General features: G+C 46.3%; 1 long non-coding RNA gene and 1 other non-coding gene across 3 annotated transcripts; both read right to left on the reverse strand.

Moving 5' to 3' along the window:
- Positions 1–947: 947 nt before the first annotated feature.
- LOC121104525 lies at positions 948–1,052 on the reverse strand. Its single transcript, XR_005836843.1, has one exon. It is a non-coding gene; the product is annotated as a small nucleolar RNA U13 (small nucleolar RNA).
- Positions 1,053–5,495: 4,443 nt separating this feature from the next.
- LOC103674091 lies at positions 5,496–9,538 on the reverse strand. 2 transcript variants are annotated; one of them, XR_005836775.1, is made up of 3 exons: positions 8,896–9,538; positions 8,324–8,363; positions 5,496–5,925 (listed from the first exon to the last, which is right to left on the reverse strand). It is a non-coding gene; the product is annotated as an uncharacterized LOC103674091 (long non-coding RNA). The 2 variants fall into 2 exon arrangements; XR_005836774.1 differs by having other exon boundaries at positions 5,496–5,986.
- Between the last annotated feature and the right edge of the window lie 830 nt (positions 9,539–10,368).

The following is a 10,368-nucleotide window of genomic DNA, read 5'->3' on the forward strand; positions in this document are numbered from 1 at the left end:
CTTAGTGGAATTCTCAAGTAACCAGAAGTGAAAATCCTCAGGGATTTACTCCTTTCTAATCCTCTTTCAAATTCTACACCATCTTTTTGCGTCACTGTATACTTTCAACAGGTCCTGGAACTAAGCTGTTCATCTCACAAAGTAACGGTAATAATATGCCTCTGTAAAGCACTTTCTAGTTTACAGAGTGGGTTTTTTTTGGGGGGGGGGGTTGGTTTTTTGTTTTTTTACATTCCTTCTGTGGCTTGAGGCAAACAAGATGTTACATATCTGCTAGAGAGCACGCCTTTAACAGTAGACACTTTTGCGGGCACCTGGGTGGCTCAGTTGGTTATGCGTCCAATTCTTGATTTCAGCTCAGGTCACGAACTCGGGGTCGTAGGACTGAGCCCCATGTCCAGCTCCATGTTCAGTGGGGAGTCTGCTCAAGATTCTGTCTCTCCCTCTGCCCCTCCCCCACACTCTCACTCTCTCAAATAAAGAAATCTTAAAAACAAAAACAGTGGACACTTTTTCTCCGCCTCTGAATTATAGATACAGAGTTGGAACAACAGAGCACTGAGGGTTTAAAGTCCATTTGCATTATTGATTTATCACAATTCAGACCAAAGAAGCAGACTTTTAGCTTTGCAGGAACACTTTATTTTTTGTTTTATTATTATTATTTTTTAAAGTAAGCTCTACACCCAACATGGGGCTCGAACTCACAAACCTGAGATCAAGAGTTGCCTGATCTACCAAATGAGCCAGCCAGGAGCCCCAGGAAAAAATTTTATATTTCTCTTGTATTGTCCCCAAATAGGTGCATGGTAAATACTTATTAAAATATTTTTGATTATTTAGCATTGTATAATTCCTGCCACCCTCTTTTTACTTCACTAAATAGGTAACGCTACTAATGGGGATACATAAACTTGTTTATTGACTTCTAGACAGATTTTTTCCCACATGACAGGTAATGTGCCAGGACCGTGATGAGGTTTGAGGATAGTACCTCTCACACAATAATAGCATGAATTCCCAATCATCACATCTATGAGTCACAAGAGGATACAAAATTTTTATTAGACTTTCAATTTTTAGAATGGTTTTATTTATTTTTTTTTTTAAGATTTTATTTATTTATGTGACAGAGAGACAGCCAGCGAGAGAGGGAACACAGCAGGGGGAGAGGGAGAGGAAGAAGCAGGCTCATAGCAGAGGAGCCCGATGTGGGACTCGATCCCGGTACGCCGAGATCACGCCCTGAGCCGAAGGCAGACGCTTTAACGACTGCGCTACCCAGGCGCCCTAGAATGGTTTTAGATTCAAAGTAAATTGAGTGGAAAGTACAGAGATTTCCTCTACACCCCTTGCCCCCACACATTCATTGCCTCCCCCCTTGTCAACATGCCCCCCCCCAGAGTAGTACACTTGTTATAATTGGTGAACCTATGTTGACATGTCATTATCATCCAAAGTCCACAGTTTACATGAGGGCACACCCTTGGTGTTGCACATTCTATGGGTTTAGACAAATGTATGACATGTATCCACCATTACGGCATCACACAGAATATTTTCCGTCCTAAAAATCCTCTGTGCCCTCTTCATCTCTCCCTCCCCAACCCCTGGCAACTACTCATCTTTTTCTTATCTCCATGGTTTTGCCTTTTCCAGATGTCGTATAAGTGGAATCGTACAGCATATAGTCTTTTTAGATTGGCTTCTTTCACCTAGTTATATGCATTTAAGCTTCCTCCATGTCTTTTCATGGCTTGAGAGCTCGTATCTTTTTAGTGCTGAACAATAATACCCCATTGTCTGGATGGGCCACAGTTTATTTATCCATTCACCTCCTGAAGGATCTGGTTGCTTCCAAGTTTTGGGAACTGCTATAAATATCCATTGTGGGTTTTCGTGAGGACCTAAGTTTTCAACTCCTTGGAGTAAACACCAAGAAGAACAATCGCTGGGTGGCATGGTTAGACTATGGTTGGTTTTGTAAGAAACCATCAATCTGTCCTCCAAAGCAGCTGTACCACTTTGCATTCCCACCAGCAATGAATGAGAGTTCCTGTTGCTCCATATCCTTGAGCACGTTTGGTGGTGTCAGTGCTCTAGACTTGGGGGATTCCAACAGGTGTATCGTGGCATCTCATTGTTATTTTAATTTGCATCTCATTGGGGTTATATGATGTAGGGCGTCTGTTCATATGCTTACTTCTGTGTCTGTTAAAATCTTTGGTCCATTTTTTAATCAGGTTGTTTCGTTATCATTGCATTATAAGAGTTCTTTGTTTACTGTGGATAATAGTCCTTTATCAGAAATGTCTTTTGCAAATATTTTTGCCCAGTCTGGCTTTTCATTCTCTTGACAATGTCCCTTGCAGAGCAAAAATTTTTTATTTTAATGAAGTATAGTTTATTGGTTATTTCTTTCATGGATCATGCCTTTGTTGTACCTAAAAAATCATCACCATCTCCATGATCATCCAGATTTTCCCTTAGGTTATCTCCCAGGGGTTCACAGTTTTGCATTCTACATTTAGGTCTATCACCCATTTTAAGTAAAATTTTGTCAGGGGTGTAAGGTCCTGTCTGGATCCATTTCTTTGCATATGGATGTCCAGTTGTTCCAGCACCATTTGTTAAAAAGACTCTTTGTTCCACTGTATCGCCTTTTCTCCTTGATCAAGGAGTTGGCTGTTTTTATGTGGCTCTGTTTCTGGGCTCTCTATTCTACTCCATTGACCCGTTACCACCAATACCACACTGGCTTGATTACTGTAGCTTTACAGGCAGTCTTGAAGTTGGGTAGTGTCAGTCCTCTTGGGATAGGGAAACTGAAAGACTGCAGAGAAACCTGCTTTTTGCTCCTTTTCCTGCTTCTATTCTTGCTAGGACTTGCACCCCTACTTTAACACAAGCCTCAGAATACAAATAGTGTATGTCCTCCTTGTAAAGGACAAGGAGTTGATGATTTCTCTAGAATAGACATCTAAGGAAGGACCAGGTGAAAATGACTGGACAAGCCATCATGCATGTTCCAGACCACAGGTGCTAGACACTGACAGCTCCAAGGAAGAACATCTGGTTATTCTCATCCAGCTGGTTCCTGGTTGCGTAAGAGGACACATACACCAGACTACAATCCTCAGTAAAAACCCCTTTGCAGACAAAAATTTGGGCAAAGATGAGACTCTCTCTCCTTTCTGAGTTTCCCAGACATTCTGTCTGTACCTGCACTCTCTCTATACCTTCAATAAACTCTCCTCTCACCTCCTGCTGCTCCCCTTCGATTTCTTCCGCATGCACCCAGGGACCATCTTGGCTGGTCCTGCGGGACCCCCCTCTGGATCCTCAGACCTGGCCTGCCTACATCACTCTGACTTCACTCTTCTTCAGTATTGAGTTGGCCATGCTTTTTGCCTCTACATACAAACTTTAGAACCTGTCAACATCCACAAAAGAACCTGTGGGATTTTTGACCGGGATTGAACTGAACCTATAGACCAAGTTGAAAAGAATGGACATCTTGACAATATTGAGTTTTCCAATCCAAAAACATGAACTATCTCTCCATTTACTTAATTCTTCTTTAATATCTTTCATCAGAGTTTCATGGTTTTCCTCATGTAGGTCTTACACGATATAAATTTTTAAAATGCAACTGAGATGGGGCGTCTGGGTGGCTCAGGTAAGTGTCTGACTCTTGATTTCTGCTCAGGTCATGATCTCAGGGTCCTGAGATTGAGCCCCACATTCCTACTCAGCACGGAGTCTGCTTGTCCCTCTCCCTCTGCCTCTGCCCCTCCCCCTGCTCTCTCCCTAAAATAAATAAATAAAAAATCAAAAAAAAAAATGCAACTGATGTATTCAACATGGAGTTTGTCCACGTAATTACTATCTGTCTTTGAGGTCACGGTCACATCTGGTTTTAACAAGATGGCCATGACATTTGCAGGTGTGAATATGAGAAATGCTCAAGAAGAGGAAGAGAAACTGATGGTTCCAGGGGCACCTGGGTGGCGCAGTCGTTAAGCGTCTGCCTTCAGCCCAGGGCGTAATCCCAGCGTTATGGGATCGAGCCCCACATCAGGTTCCTCTGCTGGGAGCCTGCTTCTTCCTCTCCCACTCCCCCTGCTTGTGTTCCCTCTCTCTCTGGCTGTCTCTCTCTGTCAAATAAATAAATAAAATCTTGAAAGAAAAGAAAGAAGAAAAGAAAAGAAAGAAAAGGAAAGAAAGAAACTGATGGTTCTGTTAGAATCTGGATTCTAGTCCCAGCTCAGCCACTAACCTGCTGTATGACTTCTGGCAAAACATTTCCCTTCCTAGGCCTTCATGAAGGGGTTAGGTTAGACCAGTGGACCCCAAAACTGACCCAGGGCTCAACTCCCAAATATTTTTTTAATAGGTCTGAGGTGGGACCTGCAGAAATCTGTTTAATTAAAAGCTTCCCTGGTGGGGCACCTGGGTGGCTCAGTCAGTTAAGCGTCTGCCTTCGGCTGGGGTCATGATCTCAGGGTCCTGGGATTGAGCCCCGCCTGGGGACTCCCTCTTCAGTGGGGAGTCTGCTTCTCCCTCTCCCTCTGCCCCCACCTTGTACTCTCTCACTCTACCTCAAATAAATAAATAAAATTTTTTAAAAAATCTTCGCTGGTGTTTCTGATCTCTGGGATCCACTGACCTATTTGGAGTAAAGGAGGTTCCCAAATTTTCACAACTCATGGTGCATCTAGTGTTTCCATAATTGTTTCATGACCCTCTAGGCCTATAGAAATACCTAACAGTTCTGTTCGTTAAGTAGGTGAGTCCGAACAAATTCAGTAAGTATTGTGTCCTAAGAACTTAATGCCTGTTTGGCACCACACACCTTCTCAAACCTTGGAATCAGGATGCCCTTCCTGGTCCACATGCATCTACACACAGTACTTTTTATCACAACAACCTCCACAACCTCAGCTTTCCAAAGACAGGATGTTACCTGAGGGATTGTCACGTGAGCTTGCTTTGAAACTGCCTCAAGCCAGCCGTTCTGCGCGGTACCAGATGTCGCTTGTGTGATGGGCTAAATTGCGTGCCACCCCGTTTCAATTCGTATGTTAACATTCTAACCCCCGTACCTCAGACTGTGGCTGTATTTGGAGACAGGGCCAGTAAAGATTAAGGTAAAATGAGGTCACCTAGGCGGGCCGTCCCCCCGTTTGACCGGTTCCCTTATAAGAACAGATTAGGACACAAACGTGTGCGCACAGTTAAAAGACCACGTGAGGACACAGGGAGAAGGCGGCTTCTGCAAGCCCACGACAGACACCTCAGAAAAACAGAAAAGCTGCTGACGCCTGAGTCTTAGGCTTCTGGTCTCCAGGACTGTGAGAAATGAACGCTCTGCTGTCTAAGCCACACGGTCTCTGGTAGTTCGTTACACCAACCCAGCGGACTCACACGCCAGGGTCAGCTCGCACATTTTCATTCAACACAATAAACGTAAGTAAACATTTCTGCCCTAATAACACACCTGATTCTTTGCTTCCGCAGATATCAATTTGCAGTCAGGAGAGGGGCCCGAGGCGGGTGATTCAGGCGAGCAGCTGGGAGGTGGTCGTGGTGTCTCGGAGAGAGCCAATCAGGAGCTGGAGGAGGCTGGGAGCAGTGGGAATGCAGAAGAGTGGACATATGGGGATATGTTTAGTGGGGAGACGTAGATCTGCTTCAGGATTTGCAGATGGGATTGCGAGTGGCAGAGAGCAGAATCAAGGATAATTCCTTACTTCTGGTAATGATACAGTTGTATTTCTCTTCTGACTGCGATTGTTCAGTCCACGAGTTTTATTAAGAGCCTTCAAAATGCCGTGCCACGTCCAAGGTGCCGGATGCAGAGGTGGGAGAGATAAGGTGCCTGCTTTCACTTCGTTGAGAGGGTGGCTGTTGGTCTTCACAGAACTAGAACAAATACTGCTAAAATGTGTACGGAACCACCAAAGACCCTGAATAGCCCAGCCATCTGGAGAAAGAGGACCAAACGGGAAGTATCACAGTCCCGGTTTCAAGATACACTATGAAGCTGCAGTAATTAAAACAGTATGGAACTAGCACAAAAACAGACATGAAGATCAATGGAAAAGCATAGAGAGCCGCACATGGGGTGCCTGGCTGGCTCAGCCGGTGGAACGTGCGACTCTTGATCTCAAGGTTGTGAGTTCGAGCCCCATGTTGGGTATAGAGATTACTTAAAAATTAAAAAAAAATAAAAAAAATAAAAGGTTGTGTTTTCTACTGACTGAGCCAGCCAAGTGCCCTTGATTAATATATATTAAATTTTAAAGATTCAAATAAGATTAAAGATTAAAATATATATTCTAATTTTTTTAAAGATTTTATTTATTTTAAAGAGAGAGAGCACACCAGTGGGGGGGGAGGGGCAGAGGGAGAGGGAGAGAGAGAATCTCAAGCAGATTCTGCACTCAGCGCCCAGATGGATGCCGGGCTTGATCCCAGGACCCGAGATCATGACCTGAGCCTAAATCAAGAGTCAGACGCTTAACTGACTGAGCCACCCAGTCTCCCACCCCGATTTAGATTTTAAAGAGATCAGTCAGGCTATTATGTGAATAGGCTTTCGGTTGGCAAGTGAGGACACTGGGAAAATAGTCAGGTGTCTACTGTAGGACCGCAGGCAGAAACTGATGCTGACTCATCTGGGGTGGCAGGCGAAAGAGGGTAAGAGGACAGATTTGGGACGTGTCTTAGATACAGATCAACCAGACTAGACCTTTATATGGCAAGCTCTGCTGTACGGAGATCTGGATAGTCTGCCTAGTACATGTCACAGGTGTTTAAGTTTGCAACACAGACTTGGATTTGCAGCCTGAAGGCTCTAGATTCAGACAGACGTGGATTTGAACTCTGGCTCTGCCACTTAGTCACTGTGTGACCTTATACAAGTCATCTTCATGACCTCCTACCCTGTAAAATGGGGATAACAATATTTAGCTCAAAGGGTCCATAAGATAAAGTGTGCAAAGCCCCTCGCACAGAATCTGGCCACACAGGAAGAGCTCAGTGGATGATAGCAGTTGGCACTTTTATCAGTTACTGGACACTTCCACATTCATTCCAATTAACTAACTGCAATAGTTCTTTTCCCGGCCTCCTTGCTTCCATTCCACCTGCTCCAATCCCTCCTCAACTCCGCTGCAGAACTCCACCTACAGCACATAGCCAACATGTCACTCTCCTTTCAAACACAGTTGTGGCCCCCACTGCCCACAGATTAAAAGACAAATATCTTAGAATAACATCCAAGGCCCTTCAAACTCAGAACCCTGCCTGCCCACCTATACAGCCCCTTCCTACAGCCTGGCTGAGAGCCATGTCAGAATTTCCACCTGATACTTTTTCATAAGTAACACCTAATTGATCCAAGGGTCAGATCAATGATTAGTCCAATTAATCACTTTGTGTGCATCTATCACAGGAAACCAATGGCATTTTCAGACTTAACTGTCATCAGTGGAAGACAATGCTCTTCCAATTCAGTTCGCCACGTAAGTCCCACATTTTTGCTTTGCCCCACTCTTTTGGAGACGTCAGGATTATACTATAGGAACTGCTGCTGTGGGTATCCCCACAGCACCCATCATATTTAGAAAGTCGGGGGGGGCATAACATTCCCATGGATTCACCAATGCTTATCTCCTGTCCTACCAGTGGGAGTGGGCTATTTTCTTAGAAGTCTTGCTAATTGATTTCAAGGTGATCAGCTGAAATGAGCAAAAGGGATGGTTGGTTGTCATGAGGATTCAATAAAATACTCAAAAGCACCTGGTGTAAGTAGACGTTCTTTAAATATTTGTCGACTCTGAACCCGGATCAACAACATGAAAGGTGTGGTTTAGGGAAAAGGGCTTTTTTGACACCAACAGGGCTGGTTCCCTTAGCCTTCCTAAGCTTAAGCCTCAGTTCTAAAAAAGATAAGAATGCCTCCTGCCTTTTGTTATGAGGATAAAGGAGGTTACAGGATCATTGGAAACACTCAGGCCAGAAAACACCTGCCACACATCCTAGACATTAGGAAACACAAAGCCCATCTTCCCTTTCACAGACCCAGAGGGAGGAAAAAAAAAAAAAAGCATCTCTCAGAATACTTGTCAGTGCTTGTGGTGACAGACCTGTGTAGACCCCTCTCCATGTATTAAATATACTCTTTGAAAATGGGCATGTGATAATTAACTGCTAATTAATGGTATACATCCAGAAATGGTATCGCCAAATTAACTGCCCGCATTTCCTAAATAACAATTTAGGTTCCTTTAACTGATACTTAAAAATCCCTACTTACATTTCTCATGTTCATTCCAATAATTTGCTAGGAGGTGGACCTGTCAATAAGAAGGACAAAATTATTACTATTTATCACCAATGCCCTCAAACTAATCGTTACTCAGAAAACCCAAAACAGTTGAAATTTTCAGAATTCAACTCCTCATCCAACTCCCTCTCAATTTTGACTTTGCCTAAAGGACTCCCCATAGCCCAGCCCAAACCAGAAAGAAACATTAAAAATAATAGTAATTGCTCCATTATGGCGATTTGGGTTGCTGGAATAGAGCTGTTGGTAGTTGGGGAGGGCAAGCAGATCCGGCAGAAGTATTATTCTAGACTAGCAGATGATGAGGTCACAGGAAGTTTGTTTCTGAGCTTTATGCCCATCCAAGGCGGTTATCCTGAAAAACCTCTGATTTATTCAATAGTAATGCTCTGTCACTGCTCCCCAATCTAACCTCTCCAGGACACAATTTCTTCATCCGTCCAAGGAGGCTAATAAAAAAGCTTACTTGGTGAGTTAATCGTGAGGCATTATCTAAGACAACGTAATTGAAAGTGCTTTAAGCGTTGCAAAGCACTACTTACATATTAGTTATTAGTTTTCCTAAGTCCAGCCACTTTTACGGAGGAGGAAAGTATGGCCTATAAAAAAACCAAACGTCTTCCCAAGGGCGATTGGGGCAGAGCTCGCTCAGTTACCGCCACTCATCAAACCCTTCCCGGGTTTCAAAGCGTGGTTCAAATACACGTTTTCCTCAGCCTGGAGCACCGGGCCAAGAACCAGAGGTCCCAGGTTCGTATCCCAGCTCTGTCTCTTCCACAGTCCTAGGACACATGCTTCGTGTCCTCTATGCCTCGGCTGCCACCTCGAGAAGGAAGGGGTGGTGACCACGCCCGGCCAGCCTGGGTGCTTAATAATGGCAGTTACCCACTCCCTTTCCTGTTTCCCCCTCACAGGGTGGTTGCAATCAAAGCCCGGACACTCAAAAGGCTCGCTCAGGGCCAGGCACTGTGCTAATTGCTTCAAGCCGGCGCAGCCCCACACTTCCGAGTACCTAAGACAAAGAGGGGAGGGGTCTCGCCGCCCTCCCCGCCCCTCCCACGCCCAGGGGCGCAAACCCGGGGCGGTGTCCCAGCTCTGCCAGCCCCCAGCTCTAAAGCTCTCCGAGGCCCGGCTGCCCGCTACGCCCCCGGCGCCTCGGTCCTACGCGGCCGGCACTAAGCGCCCCCCCAGCCTGGGCCCCGGTGTTCAGGCGAGCCCGCGCCGCGCTCCTCCCCGCTCCAGCCGGGCTCGCTCGGGCAAGGGCGGCAGCCTCCCAGCCCGACCCTCGCGCTGGGGCCGGCCCGCGGGGCGGGGCGGGGCGGGGCGGGGCGGGCAGGGCTGCCGGCGGTTGACGCTTGGAACAGGCGCGCGCCCCGGACCACGTGGCCACCGGCCCCGCCCCGCCCGCGACCACCGCTTCTCCCCTCTGCCTGCACCTGCACAGCGTGCTATCGGAGTACCAGGGGTCGGAGCTACCCTTTGTCGTCCCATTATGCAGACTAGGCGAACTGAGGCCTGCCCAGAGTCACGGGTCGCAGGCCCGCGTGAAAGCGGTTAGCACCGTGCGGGCCTGAGGTCGGGGCCAAAAGCGTTGAGCTACGTTCCTTTAGATCACATTGGCATGGAAGCTCTATAAGGGCAGGAACCGTGACGTCCTCTCCGCCCCCTCCCCCAAAGGTCTTGTAAAATAATTGGGGGAAGGCCAGGCGGACGTGGGTGATTTGGTATGGAAAAGAGCACCCAGCCTGCAAATCAGTGACACAGGGGAGTTAATCCATCTAATTTATGGGGTAGGGTAAGAGAAGAGACCTGCTAGGAGGCTTCAGTGGAACCCAGGGGAGGGATGATGGATTTAAGTGGTGGCAGTAGGGCTAGAAAGAAGGGGAAATATTTGAGGTAGGTTTTGGAGAATTAATGGGATTTGCAGACGGATTGAAAGGATGGATGGGGGGCGCCTGGGTGGCACAGCGGTTAAGCGTCTGGCTTGGGATCAGGGCGTGATCCCGGCGTTCTGG

Source organism: Ursus maritimus, unplaced genomic scaffold (genome assembly GCF_017311325.1).
Source record: "Ursus maritimus isolate PB19 unplaced genomic scaffold, ASM1731132v1 scaffold_21, whole genome shotgun sequence".
Taxonomy (NCBI): Eukaryota; Metazoa; Chordata; class Mammalia; order Carnivora; family Ursidae; genus Ursus; species Ursus maritimus.